The sequence below is a fragment of the Perognathus longimembris genome, chromosome 18 (genome assembly GCF_023159225.1).
Source record: "Perognathus longimembris pacificus isolate PPM17 chromosome 18, ASM2315922v1, whole genome shotgun sequence".
Classification (NCBI taxonomy): Eukaryota; Metazoa; Chordata; class Mammalia; order Rodentia; family Heteromyidae; genus Perognathus; species Perognathus longimembris.
The window spans coordinates 50,499,383-50,520,370 of NC_063178.1; the positions used below are offsets into that span (position 1 = coordinate 50,499,383).

General features: G+C 37.7%; 1 pseudogene; it reads left to right on the plus strand.

Moving 5' to 3' along the window:
- Window positions 1-2,479: 2,479 nt before the first annotated feature.
- On the plus strand, window positions 2,480-9,990 carry LOC125367055 (annotated as a pseudogene).
- The last annotated feature ends 10,998 nt before the right edge of the window (window positions 9,991-20,988 follow it).

Below are 20,988 nucleotides of genomic sequence, written 5' to 3' on the forward strand. Positions count from 1 at the left end.
TCTTGTATATAACGTTCTCTGATTTGGAAAAGAGAAGGGGAATCACAGAAGTAGTGAGACAAAAGATGAAGCAATGCACCATTGGCACCAGACTCTATATTGGAAACAAACTTTACAACATGGAGGGATGGGAGTCAGGGAGGGGGAAATGGATGTTAATAAGGGAAAGAAAAGAACTATTCTTAAAGAATTGTACATATGACCTTAATTATGTAACTGTAACCCCTCTGTATATCACCTTTACAACTAAAAAAAAATTAATAAAATCCAATTCAATAAAATAATAACAGAAAACTTGCCAATCTCAAGAGAGAAAAATCTCACCCTCATGACAGAGGCATAAAGAACAGGATACAAGAAGAAACAAGTAAGAGTTTGAGGAAGTAACCAGAAGTCTTCCATCAAGAAAAAGCCCAGGACAAGATGGAGTCTCAGCTCAATTCTGTAAGCTCAATTCATGGATATCCATGAAGCAGCACCAATATTTATCAAATTTTTTCACAAAGTGGAAACAGATGGAACAATTCCACACTCATTCCCAAATCCAGGCAAGGGCCAAGCACAAAAAGAACTATATAATAATTCCCCTGAGGAACATAACTGCAAAACACTCCAGTGATATAATAGCCAATAGTACCCAGAAACAAATGAAAAAAAAATACTTTATTGACAAGTATGCTTTATCCCACAGATGCAAGGTTTAACATACATAAGTTAATAAATGTATTTCACAATATTCACAGAGACACACACGAACTATACGATTCTTTGAATAAATGTAGAAAACGACTGAGAAAGTACAACATCAATTCATGTAAAAAGCTTTGGAAAGGCTCTAGATAGAAGGAACATTCCTTAAAATAATAATTACATACGACAAACCAACAGCCAATATGATACTGAAAGGGGTAAAGCTAAAAAGTTTTCCCCTAAAATCAGAAAAAGGCAGCAATATGCACTCTCCCCACTCCTCTTCAATATAGTTCTGGAATTACTGCTCATAGCAATCATGAAAGAAAAAATATGTAAATAGGATTCGCATAAGGAAAGAAGAAATTAAACTGCTTCTATTTGCAAACAACATGGTGTTTTAATTCAAAGACAAAAAAGTTCCATTTCCAAGAGCAAAGAGCTTAGAGATGATCAAACAATTTGGCAAAGAAGCAGAATACAAAATTAACTCCCCATATCAGTAGCCTTTCCATATGCTAGCAGTGTACAAGCACAAAGAGAAACCATGAAAAAAAACTCCATTTGTAATAAACTAAAACAACAACTAGGAATTAACCCAGCCAAATAGATAAAAGACCGTTGTGTGAAAACTAAAGAAGTCTGAAAAAAATAATCCAAGAGAGCAGGAAATGTAAAGACCTTTCATCCTTCCATGTTCATGGATATCCAGAAGCAATATTGTGAAAATGGCTAATTTGGTGAAAATGGCCATACTGCCAAAATGAGATGCAATGGCCCAGTTCTCTGGTGCCATTGAGGTCTCTACATGGAATTTTGATATATTCTGACAAGAGAAAATGTAGAGTTGTTCTTGATATTGAATAAATCTTATGATAGAGTTGAATGACATCTATTACCACGTGTTCTCAGACAAGTGCATCATAAAAATAACTTCATCTTTATTAGAAAGTTTAGAAAAAATTACCCCTGCATGTTGGTGAAAGTTTAGAAAGGAAGCGTGACACTGAGTTTCACATTCGGCTTTGGCATTGCTTAATTACAGGACTCAGCAGCATCCTAGCTTTCTTAGGCAACATGAAATGAGTACATTTGTAGAGGCCTCTGCATATGGAATACCTGCTGGAATATGCTTGCATCAACCAGCAATGCTCTGTGGCTCTAATGGATAGTGGGTGTGTGAATTGACCCTATGGATATGATACACTCATGTTTGGTTAACATCTCAATGGTGTAGTTTTTTTCCTACCATTTCACTGTGCACATGAAAATACCATCCTCTGAGGAAATGTAGTTGGATCGCCCCCAATGTCTTTCATGCAAATAGTTTCTTGACACAGATGTTGAACCAAATATAACAAAGACAACTTTCATCTCTGGGGGTTCAGTATCTGTGGTGATGGAAAAAGCATAGTACTTGTGGTGAAGAAGAAAAATAGGCAAACATGTTTTCAAAGTCTTGTTTTTCACCTGGATGCAAGGACTCAGATGCAGAGCCTCAGAGAAGAGTTTTACACATTCTTCCCTGGGGATTCACAAGAGGCTTCAGTAAAAGAACATGGGCTACAGTGTAGATCTCAGCCAATAAAAAGACATGCATGCATACATACAGACATATATGAATATACATACCTGAGACTGCAAGCTTACTTCAAGGCAGAATTTCAGCTTGGCACTTGTTTCAGGGATGTGCCCTTTGATCTTCATACTCATTCTTCTCCAGCTTCCCCTTCTTGTCAAGCCCTTGGCTGGCACTAGCTGCTTTTCTACAATGAAGCAGAGAGCTCACATGGATGGAGATGTGATGATTGCTGGATTTTTCCTGCTCTACACTTTAGGAACAGATGTCAGTAACAGCGATGCTTCCATGAAAGAAGACATTAAGCCGTAAGTCACTTTTCATTCTATTTCCATTTACTGTTTTGTTTTCAGGATTGTCAATGGCTAAGGGAACTTGCGTGTGCACATCAATATCCTCTGTCTTCTTTACCCTGACCTCCCATCCTTAGTGTACCAAAAACAGATCAGTTTCATTATTCTATTTTGCCAGTACTCTGAGTGATTTTCTGCCTGTCTTTAGAAGACTTTTGTTTCATTCAGTGTAGCTTCTCCTTTCCAGAGCTGTAAGTTCTTCACTTTACTCCACCATCCCTGTATCTCCTGCATCCCAGCTATAATGGTTGATAATGAAGTGATGTTATTACAGACAACTTGAGTCAACGGCCAGAATTCAGTACTAAAAGTTTGTATTTCCTTCCCCACTGGACAGTGGTCTGAATATTTTCCTTTTGTAACACACATTTTGAGGAAATAGATTAAAATTCTTATTGTAATCTGGTGGCACATGATTGTAATCCTATATACTAAAAGGCTGACATCTCAGGATTGAGGGTTGAAGACAGCCTGGCTTCCTTGAGAATTTATTTCCACGTACCCAGCCAAAAGATGGAAGTGGAGCTTTGGGTCAAGTAATGGAGTGCTGGCCTTGAGCAAAACAGTTCAATGAGAGTATCCAGGCCTTTATTTCAAGCTCAGGACCCACACATATACTCACAGACACATTCTCTTTCTCTTTCTCTCTCCCTCCCCCAAGTCCCCTCTCTGTCTCCCTCAATGTCTCATGTTCCTTTAGTGTACACAAAAAGTTACTATATCAAACTAAACAGTGTCATTATTTCATGTCAGATGTGGTATACAATCTAAGTATTACCTCATTTAAAATAAGTGTCTTGTTTTAACCTATTCCCTGGCAAAAAATAAGCAATTATTCAATCCATCAAATTCATAGGTTTTGAAACACTCCTTCTAAATTTCTGTGTTAATTACACAGGTTTATCTTCAAAAACTACCAGTATGTTTTAGCCTTGGCTTTTGCTACTGAAGGAATCAACAAAAATTCTCATCTTTTACACAACTGGACTCTGGGATTTGATATCTATGATGTTCAATTTGGAGCTTCACTAGCATTTAAAAATCCCTTCATTTGCCTCTTTGGGAAGTACAAGAGTCCAAACTACTCCTGCATGAGAGAGAGTAAATTGAGAGCAGTGCTGACAGGATCATCAGGATTAACATCTTCACAGATTGGGACTTTGCTATACATCTATAGGTATCCACAGGTGAGGTGAGAAAGTGGGGGAATATTGAATAAATGTCTAATTTGGTGCCATTTCAGGTGATAGACTAGAATCATAGGAAGATACTGGATTTATGAGCCTATTGGATTTTGTGATATCCAAAAAAAGAGTTCAAAGTAATTGGAAATTTATAGTCCCATGTGCAGAAAAGAGGATCAAAAAATTACAGCAGTCAAAGGGATTCTTTTTTAAAAAATAAGAAATAGGAAATGATTTTAAAGTGTGGAAATACGTTCACCTTTTTCTGGTAGCTCACGCCTGTAATCCCAGTTGTTCAAGAAATTTTTACATCTAATTAGGCAGCCAAAAGCAGAAAGTGAAGGTGCAGTTCCATTCGAAGAGTGCTAGTCTTGAGGGAACAAGTCAAATTAGCGCATGAGACCCTGAGTTCGTTGTGATCTACTGGCTATTTTGCACATACACATAAACATGCACTCATGAGTGAAATCAGGCTTAGAAAGGAAGAAGAGACTTGTTCTCTCATATATGAAAGTTAGATCTAAAACAGACCATGAAATACGAAATCAATATAGAATTCATACAAAGCTCTGTTTGTATATACATAGTCCATCTGGATAGTGTTTAGTATATCATAGGGATGGAATTCCATAATATATTGTTTGACCAAATATTAGACAGTATAAAAATAAATGAACATGGAAAGATGACACCTATCCTGTCTGAGGGTGATAGATATTAAATGTATGTGCAAAAAAGCAGAGGAATGGGGAGTGAAAGTAAATGGGTAGGAAATCACAACATAGTATTCAATGTACCAATGTAAAACTGGACTTAGGAAGTTGGAATGGGTTTGGTTGGTATAGCTAGGAGTTATAGACAGAAATAATGACAGAGACCAAAGGCATTGTATGAGTACATTGCACAACTACTGAAAACAATTAAAAATTTTTAAACAAAACAAATGACTTTCCACCTAATGGTACTGGTTACTTAATATACTTCACGATAGAGATTGTGATAGATGGTAATATTCTCATTGATGGACTGTCCAAATTTGATTTTTTTAGCTTAGCTTTGGGCCTTTTAATCGTGCCATGAGTGACCATAACAAGTTTCCTTCTCTGTATCAGATGGCCCCAAAGGACACATCAATAGCCACTGCCATGGTCTCCTTACTGCTTCACTTCAAATGGAACTGGGTAGGACTGTGCACCCTACAAGATGAGAATGGTTTGTGGATTCTGCCTGAATTGAAAAAAGAGATGGACAAGAACAGAGTTTGTATAGCCTTTGAGCTAGTGATTCCATCCTATGGTGTATCATATGTACTCAAAGTCATGTCCCTTTATAAGCAGATTAATAAATCTTCAGCAAATGTCCTCATCATGTATGGTGATGAGGATGATGCTCTTCTAGATTCAGTGAGGTGCATTGAGCACATGTTAATAAAAGGCAAAGTGTGTATCCTGAACTCACATTGGGATTTAACTATCAGAAAGAGATATTTCATGCTAGGGTCATCCCATGTACCTCTTAGTTTCTCACATCATCACCCAGATGTTTCTGGATTCACAGATTTTGTCAAGTCAGTAAACCCTTGCAGGTACCCAGAAGACTTTTTTCTTGCTGTGCTGTGGTTGCTCTTTTTTAATTGCTCTGATTCTGGGTCTGACTGTGTAATGTGGGAGAACTGTCTTCATGAGGCCTCCTTGGATTGGTTGCCTGGGCACACTTTTGACATGTCCATGTCTGCAGAGAGTTACAATATATACAACGCTGTGCATGCGGTGGCCCAGGCTCTTCATGAGATGATTCTTCATCAAACACAAACACAAACAATTGGAAATAGGAAGGGGACAGTGCCTAATCCTGCACAGGTAAGGCCTTCATTGTTGGATGACACAGAACATATGCAAAGTCACTCCCGAAAGGAGTTTCTCACTGTATGAAATGCTATGTTTCAAGTATGTTTCCAAAATTGAAGTAATTATAAACAAATATTATCTGTGATGTGCTCTACACATCATATGATTTTAAGCAAAAGCAGGCCAAAAACAAGAAAGAAATGTATTCCATGTTTTTATAAACTCTTAGTTACAGATAACTTCACCATGCTCATAGCTAATGTTCTGAAAACTGTTAATTCATCTTTCCCCTTTTAGTTTCTTAGGAAGTTGCAAAGGATGTTCTGCTGAGCAGAATTATCCATATTTTTCCTAAGTGATCTAGAATAATTCTACCTTTTGTTTTGATTTTTTTTGCAAGCTCAAATGGTATACAGTCAGAAAAATAGTGGCTATGAAAATTGCAGGTAGGGAACTTAGATTGTTTCATTCATGAATATATGTAGAATTAGTACTCTTAAAAATAAGCCTTCAAACTCATTTCTCAGTGACCAGAACTCAGAAATATTATTTTTATTTGTCCATGGATTTTGTTCTCTGATGTTTTATTATATGTCTGTTGTAGTTTTGAATTCTGAATCAGATTCAAAGGCAAGGAGGAGCTTTTCTTATTTCAAGTTTTCTGTCTTAGCTCTGGAATAGAGCCAAAAGATGATAAATCTCTTTTAGGTGCATTCTTTCCTGAAGAACATCCAATTTCACAATCCTGCTGGAGATGAAGTGAGTTTGGATGAGAAAAAATGGAGGCAGAATATGACATTGTAAATGTTTGGAATTTTCCAGAAGGTCTTCAACTTGAGGCTCAAGTAGGAATGTTTTCTCCATATGCTCAACATGGTCAACAACTGTCTTTATCTGAAGATATGGTACAGTGGGCCATAGGAACTACAGAGGTTGGTTTGATCCAAACTTAATGATTTTAATATATATATGCAAAATTCAACATTATGTTTATCTGGCATGGTGCAGGAAGATCCTCCTTTAATCCTAATTACTGAGATGGCTGAGCTGTAAATATCATGGTTTGGAGGCAGACTACAAGAGAGTCCTTAGGACACTTATCTCCTATAAACCAGTAATAATGCTGGAAGTGGACCTCTGATTCAAGTTGTGAAGCACTTGCCTTAAGCAGTTAAGCTTATATACAGTACTCAGCCCCTTAGTTCAAGCTTTTGGTCTGGCACATGTATTTATATCCTATGTATCACACATTTAATTATTTCCAACTTAAAAAATTATTGAGTGACTCTTGAATAGAAAAGGAACATAATAATTTAACAAAGCCAGGTGTTGGTGCTCATATCTGTCATCCTAGCTGCTCAGGATGCTAATGTCCTCTGATCTAAGATTACAGGTCAGGGTAAATCTTAACAAGCCAGAAAGGTTTGTGAGATTCTAATCTCAGTTAACCACCAAAATCTGGCCATGGAGCTGTGACTCAAGTGGTCAAGTGCTAATCTTGAGTAAGAAGAGCTCAAAAACAGTGCCCAGTCCTTGCCTTAAAGCCCAAGGATCAACACAACAAAATTGTGTTTCAAAATGTTGATTTAGAATGTCTTCAAATAAAAATTTCATTTAAGTAGGTTTCTAACATGGTGACAAAGTACCTGATGAATCACTTTATGTGGTTGAAAGGTTGATTTTGTTCTCTTGTGTGGAGGTTTAATTCAATGGTTAGTTGTCCAGTTTCTTAAGCATCTCTGGTTAGAGATATCATCGAAGGGCCCTGTGTGAAAAGAAGATTCTCATCTCATTGCTGCTGGAAAATGAAGAGATAGATACAATGGACCTGGAGTTCACATTACCTTATAAAAGAGAGGTCTGTGCTTTAGTTTACAGCATACTTTTAAAGGTTTAAATTCTTCCTCTTTTCTCTTTACAATGCCACAGGTGAGACAAGATATAATGACATAATTCAAGGTAGTTCCATAGGGAAAGCAAGTAGGACTTAACATCCTCACCATTAATTTCCACCTTTTAAAGATCTCACATTTCTCAATAGAAACTATGGGATCTAAAATGTGTACCAGCCTTCAATTAATCAAATTTACTTACTTTCATGGAAATACTGGGTTGAATAGTCTAAATTCTTAAAATACTGAAGGTCTTAGAGTGTTAGGTAAAAAACTGACCAGTTACAAAACCATTCCATGTAAACCAATTATACACGCATTGGGGGAGAAGGAAAAGGGGAGGGGGTCGGGGGGAAGTGAGGGAGAAGGCAACAAGTTGAACAAGAAATGTACTGATTGCCTTACATATGAACCTGTAACCCCTCTGTACTACAATTTGACAATTAAAAAAAATAAAACTGACCAGTTACTGAAAAAATATCTCATTTCCCTCAGACTCCACATTCTGTCTGCAGTGAGAGCTGTGGTCCTGGATATAGGAAATCTCCTCAGGAGGGGGATGCTGTCTGTTGCTTTGATTGTAGTCCTTGCCGAGAGAATGAGATTGCTAATGGTATAGGTAAGTCCATGACTTCTGAATAAATTCTTTATCTCTCCCTAGATTTCCACAATGCAACAAAATCAATGCAAAAGTTGTGTATTAGGATTACAGAGCCCATATTCCTTCTCTCTGTTTATTTAAGGGTGACAACTGATGGCATTGCTAATTGAAATACCACAGGTCACAACTTTGAATTATTTTATTAATATTTTGTAGTCTCCTACAGGCAAACATATCTCCAGGAAATCCCTTGTGTCGCTAATCATTAAATTTAAAACTCTAACACAAAATTATGCACATCATATTCAGGAGAGTGTTCACCTTAGGAGATAAATTTTGTCCGCACAAGAAACCATGATTTTGTACAACTTTATTTTGTTGTGCAGAGAACTGTTCCTGCAATAGAGAAAGTGTTCAGAAAGATGGAATCAGTTTAAGAAGTGAGACTGAGTGTGGCTTAAGAGAAGGAAAGAGTATTTTCTTGTATCCATTGCTTCATAGATGAGTAGGAGTACAAGGATGTGCCACAGGGATTAAGAGTGTCAGAAGAAGACATATAGGAAAGTTTATGCTGTCACATTTACAAATTTCTATAGGATTACAGAACGGTGCACAGTGATAACTGCTAAAAATATGACAAAAAGCATAAATAAAAAAGGTTGTTAGGACATTAGCCTGCCAAAATTGGAACATTATGCAAACATGTGGTAACCACAGAAGGAAGAAAAGTGTAGAAAATATAGCTTACATAAAGAAGAATATGGAGAGGAGAGAAGGTTCTGATGTACAAAAGAAAAAAGTACATTTATGATAGGAAATGTAAAGTCTTAGGATTACATCTAAGTGAACAATTTCCTAATTTATTTGAAAAAAATGAGTGGAACTCAACAAGAACTAATGATAGATCAAACTTCTCACCAGATACGGAGCAGTGCGTGAAGTGCTCAGATCACCAGTATGCCAACACAAAGAGAAACCAGTGCCTCCTAAGAGCTGCAAACTTCCTGGCTTATGGAGAGCCCTTGGGGATGGCCTTGGCCTGCATGGCTCTTGGTTTATCTACACTCACGACAGGTGTCCTTGGAGTTTTTGTGAAACATCACAACACCCCCATTGTCAAGGCTAATAACCAGGCTCTCAGCTACATCCTGATTGTCTCCCTCATCTTCTGCTTCCTCTGTCCCTTGCTCTTTATTGGCCTACCCAACACAGTCACCTGCATTCTACAGCAAACCACATTTGTAGTTGCATTCACTGTAGCTGTTTCTGATGTCTTGGCCAAAACTGTTACTGTAGTTCTGGCCTTCAAGGTCACTACTCCAGGGAGAAGGATGCAGTGGCTGCTGGTGTCAGGGGCTCCTAACTTCATCATTCCCATCAGCACCCTGATCCAGGTGACCCTCTGTGGACTCTGGCTGGGAACCTCTCCTCCCTTCATTGACACAGATGCACACTCTGAACATGGCCACCTCACTATCCTGTGTAACAAGGGCTCCCTCACTGCTTTCTACTGTGTCTTGGGATACCTGGGCTCCCTGGCCGTGGTCAGCTTCACTGTGGCTTTTCTGGCCAGGAACCTGCCTGACACCTTCAATGAAACCAAGTTCCTGACATTTAGCATGGTGGTGTTCTGCAGTGTGTGGCTCACCTTCCTGCCTGTCTACCACAGTGCCAAAGGGAAGGTCATGGTGGCTGTGGAGGTCTTCTCCATCTTGGCATCCAGTGCAGGGCTCCTGGGCTGCATCTTTGCCCCCAAGTGCTACATCATCTTGGTAAGACCAGATAGAAACTGTGTGTACAGCTTCCGGGATAAAACACATATCAGAAGAAATAAGTCTTCTTAATATGAAAATTGTATGGTTAAGGAGACATATAGAAGGTGCAAAGTAAATCCACTATCCTTTTTTTCCCATCAGATAGCAGTTTATATTGGTGGATCCACTTGACTGAATAAGTGACACTCATTTCTCTCTAAATGTCCTCAGAGCCAGCTAAATTTGAATATTATTGGTATATTTTTTGGTTCTTTCTTTTCACTCTGCAGCTATCCTATCATCTCCAGTAGCATATTTTAACTGTTGACTTACGTTGTAATTTTTCTTGCTTAATTACTTGCTTAAAATTTCTTCTTTGGTGCCAGTCCTGCAGCTTGAACTTAAATCCTGGGTACCATTCCTGACTTTCTTTGCTCAAAGCTGCTGCTTTACCAATTTAACCCAGCATTACTTGTGGCCCCTTGGTAGTTAACTGGAGATAAGTTTCTCTTGGGATTTCCTGTCCAGAAAAAACGTGGTTAGTAGCTCTACCCTTTTCTGAAAATTCCATTTCCTACTTTTTCTTTCATGTGGATAGTTTGTCATTGGTCTCAGCTCTGAGCCACTGCCTCAAATGTAGCTCAAAACAGTAACCACCATCCCATGCCTTCTTCTTCCATAATACAATGCCCTATTCCTTGGAGTTGTAAAGAACATCACAAGAGTTATAGACTTTAGTGGTTGCCCAAGTCAAACACACACACACACACACACACACACACACACACACACACACACAACCACCATGCTGAAAAGAATCATCCATTGAGACCAAAGCATACTCTTTTCTAGCTTGCTCCTCAATTATGACATCCAAACCGGAATTGAGAATTTCTTGGCTTCCAGATGGATCCTTTAGGGCTTTCCACTTCCTGAACTCTTTAGGATTTCTAGTCTTAGGGACAGCTCTCCATTACTTTGACTCCAACAAAGCTTGGATATTCCTTATAATCTCAGTAAGCTATATAGAGTGACAGGAAAAAATGCCATTACACCATAGTTGGCACATTTCAAGGTAATGTTTAATGACAGCCAGCTCCTTCCTAGATATGTATGACTAGAGCCTTTCTGTTCTCAGCCAATTTTGTCATGTGTAGATTTAGGTTAGGGAAATTCCTTCCAGATAGTATCTGGTGTCATCTTCATGAATAAGTCATTTTTTGGCTCATTCCACAAATAAGTGAGGCTGGATCAAGAGAATATTGTGCTTATAAAGAAGCTAGAAGAAGAGAAAAGATCTTAAGGGGCACAGCACCTTCCACAGGTCCAGACTAAGATAGCACTTCTATTTTTCATTACCCATTGTTCTGGAATTAGCCAATAGAGGTGCTTCTCTTGAACATCACACTTCCTAAACCCTCCACCCCAACTGCAGGTAAGTGTCTAATGATAGGAGAATTGACACTCACTCTTTGAGTAGATGGTTCAGTATATTCTGGGTGTGAACTAACTTGTTATGGGTTGACAGGAAACATGGTTTGAATATTTGGAAGAATTTAGCAACCCAGGCAAGTTGAAGTCTAAATCTAGAGCATCTTGAAAGGCCCACATGTGTCCAGATCACAAGGTCAGTGTTTGTGGTTCTGTGACCCTCTCACGGAATCAGGTGTGACAAATGTATACACACAATGATTCTGGGGAGCTAGAGACCTCAAATCTGTTTCAAATAACAGGTAAAATATTTCCTGTACAACTCACTGTGAGAAGAAATGCATTAAGATTGCTATTAGTGTATGAGGACAAAATGGAGAGACAAAGGTTAAAAGGCGAACCATTGCAATGGCAATACTTACCAAACCATATGCTGTAACCCAACTGTACAACTTGCGAGGGGGGGAGCAAAGGGAGCTAGGGAGACGGGGAAGGTGGGAAAAATGAGGGAGGAGGTATCAAGTTGGATAAGAAATGTACACACTGTCTTACTATGAAACTTTAACCCCTCTGTACATCACTATGACAATAAATAAATCAATTAAAAAATAACAAACAAATGACAAAAACATCTTTTCTCCATTTCTTGTAGTTGATTCCAATGCATATTTTATATGATCATATACCCATAGCTATTGAGCCATGGTGATATTCTTCTAACAAGATCCTCTACAAGTATCACTGTGCAAGTCTAGGGTGTGATTTCTCATGTCCAAGTGTGTTTATTTTTGCCTTTTTCAATCTACTGTGTTTACTTGTAGGTTTCTAGACATACTTTAGTTATAAAATAAGAGGGAAACTATACAACTTGATTCTTTGAATCTAGCTTACTTCACTTAGTATCAAATAATTCATATAATTATTATCTCATGGGCATATATTATTTTCTAGTCATTTCACCATGTACTTGATGTGATATCCTCTGATGCAATCCAGTTGCATCATCCCAAATGGCTTTCATGCAGTTACTTTCTTGGTTCAAAAGTTGGACCAAAAATATCTAACATAACTTCATCCCTATGGTACTGGAGCAAATCACAGCATCTGAGGTGAGGAAGGAGAATCTGCAAACATATTTTCCAACTTGTGTTTTTCTTCTGGATGCAAGGCCTCATATGCAGAACCCCAGGGAAGAGCTTTTACACATTCTTCCTGAGGATGCCCAAGCACTTTTGATGAAAGGTAGGTTTCAGGGAACATTTATGGCAATAACAAGACATGTGCATATATACAAGGATATATGGATACATTTATCTGAAATTGTCGGCCTCATGTCCTGCCCAAATTTCAATGTGGCAGATGCTTCAGGGTTGTGGCCTTTGATTTTCATACTCATTTTTCTCCAGCTTCCTCTTCCTGTCAGGTCCTTGGCTGGCACTAGCTGCTTTTCTACCATGAAGCAGTGAGAACACATGGATGGAGATGTGATGATTGCTGAGTTTTTCCCTCTCTACACTTTGGGAACAGATCACAATAACTGCGATGCTTCCAGTCATGAAGAAAACAAAATGTAAGTAACTGATGAATTTATTTCCGTTTACTGTTTTTTTCTCAGGATTGACAACAACACAGAGAAATCTAAGGGCACACTTCAATTCCCTCTGTCTTCTGCACCTTGACCCCAGTGTAGTTTTATTTTCTATTGTAATTTCATACTGTATGTTGGGTAATTTTTCTACCTGCTACCTAGTGAGGAGTCTCATTTCCTTCTATTTAGCGTTTCTTTACCAGGGCTGTTCTTCACTTTATTCCAGCATCCATGTATTTCTTCAATCCCAAATATCATTGCCGAGGATGAATATTATTACAAGCAATCTGAATCCATGCCAGAAGTTCTGTACTGAAAGGCTGCAGACTCACTTCCATTCCTACAGGCCAGAGGTCTGAGAAGATTTTTTTTGGTAACCTATTTTGAGGACATTGATAAAAATTCTCATTGTAGGTTGGTGGCTCATGGTTGTGACTCTAAATACTCAGAACATCGATATCTGAGGATTGAGGTGTGAAACCAGCCCAGGAATGAAAATGTGTGAGACTTTTATCTCCAATTAACTCGTCAAATGTTGGAAGTAGATCTATTGCTCAAGTGGAAGAGTGTTAGCCACTCAAGGACAGAGCCTAGACTGATTCTGATACTATGAATTCTCTCTCTCTCTCTCTCTCTCTCTCTCTCTCTCTGTCTCTCTGTCTTTCTTACTGTAGGAAAATACTTATTATTTCTAACTAAAGAATGAGTCTTTTATTTCATGTGAGATATGCTTCGCAATCTAGGTATTACCAGGCAATATCAAAGATCCCTTATGGGAGAATTTTATCTGCTCAAGATGAATTCTGCTTTGCTTGTGTGCACATGCATTTCCTCAAGTATTTGTCTGTACCAGAAGGTGTCACTAATCAATGCCTATATAAAGCAAAATAAAGAATAGAAAAATGTCTATACAGAACTGAAAAAAGTCTAGCAGCCTATTTGATACCTATTGCAAAATAAAATGTCATTGCTTTTATGTAACAAGTGTAACTGAGTTGGCTGTCCACATTTAGTAGCCACTTCCCTGCTATAGGCGATATATGTCCTTATCTTGGGCACTGTCTGTGAGCTAATTTTCTCAAAGCTACTGCTCTATCACCTGAGCCACAGCTCCATATCTGGCACTGTTTGGTTGTTCAATGGAGAGAAGAATCTCACAGACATCCCTGCCCAAGGTGGCTTCAAAACATGATCCTCAGATCTCAGCCTTCTGAGTAGCTAAACAAGCATAGGCACGTGTCATGGCCTAGCTTAATTTTCTTATACCCAGGTTTCTCTTAATTTCTCAATATATGCTTCTGTATGTGTGTTCCTGTGCTACAATGAACATAATGAATATTAGAGTTTGAGCCAGTGAATATCCTTAACTACCTCCAGATATGAAGAGAAGTATTGCCTGGGAATAGCAAAATTTTATGCATAGTATTGACCATAGATAGTAATATTTATCCTTGAGGGTTTCCATGTAGATACAAGGAGCACTGCAATTAGATATCAGTAGGTGAGAGATTTGACTCAATGCATCATCGGGTGATGTTCCTACAATGTTTCTCCATATTTACACAATATAGAACTTGAGCCAACTATCTGGTTCTTATTGCAGTTCCACCCCACATACTTTGATTATAGTCATCACTCTACTTATCACCATTTTTATATGATGTCCCATATTGTGTTTTTTCCTGTCTCATATCTGTAATTTCTTCTATTCATATTCAGCTTTCTGAGGTAGCTAGGATTACAGATATGAGCCACCGTGGTTGGGTAGCTTTGACCTCTTTGTTGGTCTTTTTTCTCAAGGCTGATGGTATACCACTTGAGCCACACCTCACTTCCAGCTTGGTGTTAAGTGGAGATAAGAGTGTCATGGACTTTTATGTCACAACTGCCTTTGACTCAAGACCCAAAGGTTTCAGCCTCCTGACCAGCTAGGATTAGAGACATGAAGCACTAGACAAGGTAGTTTTAATTTCTTAAGGTATTTCCAATTTTTAATTTTCATAGATATCAACAAAACTGTATTTTTTATTTAAAACATGTTTCTATTTTTTATTTAACACAAATTATATTAAGAATGAGTTCTATTGTGACATATCCATAGAAGTACATAGTACACTTAGAACCAAAACACCTCCTCTTCTATTGATTTTCTTCTAAAGAAATTCATCAATGATTGTCAGAAGCTAACCCTGTGTTCCAGAACTTGCTAGTTTGTTTTATATATGAGGTATATCCAGGTATACGTGTGCATGAATGACAAATAGGAGAATAAGTAATTTACTTATGAATATATTTTAAAATAGCTCTGAAATGAGAAGCCTCTAGCTCTCATGTCATTTATGAGAAGATATTTACCTAGGTAAAAATGAGCAATGACAATATGTACCTATGCTATCTACATGGGAACTTTCAAGGAAGTAACCAGAAAGGCTCTTTCCTTACATTAAAAAACTAATGAATTTTAATAACAAACTAATTAATATAAACAAAGGAGCGACTTTTTAACTTCTACCACAGGAAGCAGCAGTTAAATACCATGTTTCAAGCATGGATCTCCAGCTCAGTGTTCGTCTCTGAGTTTTACGTGCTTGATAATATCATTTTAAAATGCATATTCCTTGTTCCCATCACTGCCATTCTCCGATTAAAAATGAATCTTCAGGTTAAATTTCTCTAGTCCTAAATTTTCAGGTTGATATTTTCCATTCCTTCACTGCCTACATTCATTTTCAGTTCCAATAAAACTGCAATTCCTGCCATGGGTGATAGGTAACTCATTAAAACTTTGATTTCTATTGTACTGATTGTTCAAATGGTTGATCATTTTTTCTGAATTCATTTTCCATTTGTACTTTTCAATTTTTAAGCATTCTGCTTATATGTTTGTTCCTTGATTGAACTTTTTCCTACTAGTATTTACATTTTAAGAGTTGTTTTGCACTAGGATTTTAATTCTCTGTGAGATAAAGAGCTAGCAAGATTTTCAACCATTCATTTGGCTGTCCCACTGATTCTTTCATTGTGCTGAAGCTTTTCAATTTGAAAGAATCCAACCACTTAGACAAGTCCATAGTTTTCTTCTTGCTATTACTGTATGAATTATTTAAGTTTCATTAAGTTCACTTACATATTTATAATTTTCATCATTTTCTCTACTTCTTAACAAAGTTCCAGTCTCTACTTAAGAAATGATCAATTTTCAGCTTAAAAATATATGTTGAAGGCTAAGGTCTAGTATCAGTGTGTGACACATGGATACCTCATTTCACAGAAGGTGAAATCTTTCTTACTAAGAGCGCCATTTTTAGGGCATGTATTATGTGTCATCTGCTCTAAGCATCAGATCCCTGAAGTTGTTTACAGAGATTTCTTTGATCCATGTATCATTGATCTATGTGTCTGTTTTTCATATTGGATTTTTGTTCTGCTGATATGGCTCAGCAGTGTTCTAGAAAAACTGATAGAGAGATACTTCAGTATCAATAGCTCTTGCTCTTTGAGGATTTCTCTTTTTTGTAAAATTGAGGCATGCCTGTTCTATTTCTGTGACATAAGTGAGGGGAGATTTATTTTAGACTTCATTGAATCTGTAGATGATTTTCAGTAATATAGCTCCTTTCACCATACTGATTCAGTTCAATGAGGAACATGGACAATATGTGTTGATAAATGTAATTGCGTTAATTAGGTCTTGATCCCAGAGTCTTATTACCATTTTTTCTTTACTCTGAGAGTTTGATCATAAAGCAGCTTGATGTACTTTTGTAGCTGTCAAAGTCAAAATTTGATTAATTTTGATCTTTAGTTATCTTATATTTGTAGCCTTACATACATTAGGAATGTTAAATTCCGTCATTACATTGTAGAACATGCATTTTAACTTTTCAGCATTCTCAAACATTTAATACATCCCCAAACACAATTATTTGCTATTTTAAATACGGTTGTCAACTTTTGCGCAAACCTCTTTAAGATGTATTCATTCTTGCTTTTAATTTACTCCTCCACATGTGTATGCTCAGATTTTCTTCAAGCTGGCTATTTTCTTCTGTTTAGAAGAGGTCACAAATATTTGCTGCCATGGTGAATTCACATATGCATACACTATATGTTGAAAGAGTTAATCCTCTCATTTGTATTTCCATCTTGCCCCATTGTTTCCTTTTCTAAACAATGTGTATTGATTTCATTTTAATTTTTCTAGAGAGTGTGAACACATACTCTCACCATTGTGCACAAAGACATGACAGAAAAATATAGCACTTTCATTCTTTTTCCTCCCTTATATTCCCTGATATTCTTTCCTTTCCAGTATTTCAATCTAAATATATTGGGATGATAATACTTTTTTTTTTGTATCATGGTCGTCTTAGAACTTGGGATTTCAATGCAAATCTTGCTCCCAAATCTTTCCTCATCCCCCTCGTTGGAGGTTAGTCTCTCCATAATGAGTTCCTTGGAATTAGTTACATCCCTTTGCTTTTGTTACACAAATAAGAATAATATTCCCTCACCTCATATTTGAACGCTTGTTCTGGTTGAAATTGCAGAAAAAGCCATTCTATATGTTTGTGTCTGTGAGCAGAGTTGGCTATAAGACCTTCCCTAAATGACATTGCTTCTGAAATATGCTCTTAAATTCAACATTCTTTAGTTAAGCTGCCCTGCCATATAGCCACATAACATTAATAAGATGACTTAAAACACCTGATTTTTCGCACAAGTGCCATTGATTATACCAAGACAATAGCAATAGAATATTTGGTGTCTCATGAAAGCTTATTCCCTGTTAAATAGACAACAGGTTATTGATTTGGTGGATTTGGTAAGGGAGAATAAGCAAGCTCTTTCTCTGTCACCTTAAGTATGTTTCTGAATTTCATTCATGAAAAATTCCATTCATGTACTTACATAATCCTATATTAAAGCATAAGACACTACATTCCCATCGCATCCTGACTGAGGGTAATGTGTTAATATCTTCCTTGGCAAAGAAGCAAATACTCAATCCTTCAAAGTCATTTGTTTGGAAATACTCCTCGTAAATTTCTTTGCTCATTGCACAGGTTTATCTTCAAGAACTACCAGTTTGTTTTGGTCTTGACTTTTACTACTGAAGAGATCAACCAAAACTCTGGTCTTTTGCATAACTTAACTCTGGGATTTGATATCTGTAATGATCAATTTGGAGGTGGGGCAGCCTTTAAACATCGCTTCATTAGTCTCTTTGGGAAGTACAACACTCCAAACTACACATGTATGGGAGACAGCATGTCTACAGCAGTACTTACAGGATTAACATCTGCCCAGATTGGGACATTGTTGGGCCTCTACAGTTTTCCACAGGTGAGGGTGTTAGGAGTGGGGGAATATTTTTTTTGTCCCATTTGGTGCCATTTTAGGTGCTAGAAAATAGTAACAGAAAGAGACTGGATTTATAAACATGTCAAATTTTATGATAACAAAGATTTATGATTCAGGTAATAGGATATCTACAGTCTCATTTTTGGAAGGGAAAGTTAGATCAGGCAAAGGGAATATGTGGAAATGTAAGACTCATCAATATTTTCTTTTTAAAAATCATGAAAGGGAAAATGATGTGAAAGAGTAAATGTGTGTTGAGATAGGTGCTGGTGTCTCACACCTATAATCTAAGCTACTGTGGAGAATTAACACTAAATAAGCAGCAAAAAGCAGGAAGTAATGTGTGATTAAAATGGTAGAATACGGGGCTGGGGATATAGCCTAGTGGCAAGAGTGCCTGCCTCGGATACACGAGGCCCTAGGTTCGATTCCCCAGCACCACATATACAGAAAACGGCCAGAAGCGGCGCTGTGGCTCAAGAGGCAGAGTGCTAGCCTTGAGCGGGAAGAAGCCAGGGACAGTGCTCAGGCCCTGAGTCCAAGGCCCAGGACTGGCCAAAAAAAAAAAAAAAAACACACATAAAATGGTAGAATACTAGCCTTGAGGGGAAAAGCCAGTGAAATGCATGAAGCTCTGCATTCATGCTGTGCAGTACACACACACGGACATGGGCATTTGCATACACATACACATACACACACAGGCCACACATGAACAAGTTATGTTGAATGAAGTAGGACAGCCTCAGAAAGAGAAAATGGACGTGTGTTCTCTTATATAAGAAAGTTAAATCTAAACTATGAACATGAAATATGAAATAAATATGGAACAAAGATATTCAATTAAATATATACATGATTAGTGTATAAAGTATGGTACCTATACAGGTGGAATTCTGTCATATAACTTTTTGATAAACTGACATATAGCATTAAATATGAACACCTCAACCACACAGCATATTTTATCTGAGGAGATAGGGCTTATCGAGTGTTGGACCCGGGTTCTGCAACCTTAGTCAGGACACAGTGGATGCAAGGCGATTGAACCAATGCATACTTTATTTCAGGACAGCCAGGGTTTATATATCATTAGAAATTAACTCACAATTTTCAGGGTAAAGGTTAACACAGCATATTATCCATTATAACTACAAGAATTTGAGGAACATCATTTCTGGGAGGAAGGGAACCAACATAGAAGTTTATCTACTAAAAAAGTTTACTGCTTCAAAGAGAGTTTACTTATTTAGGGCTAAACTATTTACTACCTAGCTACTATTTGCTCCGGACCTTGACTTCTATGTTTACTATGGGAAGAAAGTATCCTGATTATTGAGAAGGGAATTTGCTATTTGCTAAGAAGAAGCTATCCTATCTATAATGAGTAACTATGTTTACTATGGGAAGAAAGTATCCTGATTATTGAGAAGGGAATTTGCTATTTGCTAAGAAGAAGCTATCCTATCTATAATGAGTAACTATCACTAAAGGCAGCTGTGCAAACCAGTCTCCTCAGGGAGACTTTGTATGGGGGAAGGGGGAGATTCTCCTGACAAAAGGCTGCATCCTTTGGCCCACAAACACAAAGAAACTTCTAACTGGGAATATGTTCCCAAGAGCCTATCAGTATGCTGACGCGGCATTGAAGTCCAAGGCTAAGTCTTCCACTTGGTAAGAGAAATTAATTCTCCAACAATTCCCCCTTTTTTGTTAATTATCAGCAGCTGCTTTTTTACTAAGCTTAAGGGCAGTCAGTAACATATCAGAAGATTTATTCCTAGTGAAAGGCTTCATTATTGCTATGATAACACAATATCCTAAGAAAAAGACACATATCACGAGTAATAAGGCAATAGAAGCACTACCAATACTATGGGTAATACTTTGCCACCACCCCCTGGGGTCTAATCCTTCTGAGGTCTGGGAAAGTCCCTGAGCTATCTCGTCAATAGAAGAAGCATCTGTCACTTCCCTTTGGAAAGCCTCAAAAACTTCCCGGTATAAATTTTGCTCACTTAAAGTACCATTTGCTATGGCCCCATCCATAAGCATTTGTATATCATTCCATTCACATTGAGAGGCATTATACTTATGTTACACATACATGACTAGAATTCCAAAAACAAGTTAAAAGCAATCGTTGCTGTAAAGCCAAATGTTTCTGTCCAAGCCAAAACACTCCTCCTTTTACAGCTTCTATCTCATCTTGAAGGTGGGTGTTTACTTCTAGCTGATGTTGCCACAAATTGTGGGAGTCCTGGTGCCACTGCACCACAAAGTCATGAGTCTATACAGACTGTCACAAAGTGGCTCCGGATACTGCTGCAGACGTAGCAATGGCAATCAGTCCAATGAGTCCAGCGATGATCAGTCAAATCTCATGTCAACTCCTCTTTAAAAGCTGCTTAAAGAATTGCATTACTAGTCCTTGTACTGGTCCTCTAGCCCAGGGACGGTGCATATGAACAGGAACCCAAAGGGAGTTGCATTGGGTCAAAACCATGATCCTATCTTGACTAAAATTAAAGGTGACATTGTTATTCAAGCAAGTATACAGCTTACAATCAATGCAGGTGATGGTTCATTAGTTATGTTTATGGGGCTGACCATCAGTACTTGTGGAAAACACAAGCTGAAATGTAATAGGCCTTTATAACTTTGAAGTTGTAAGAAGCTGAAGATCTTTTAGTTCCCATGTAAGT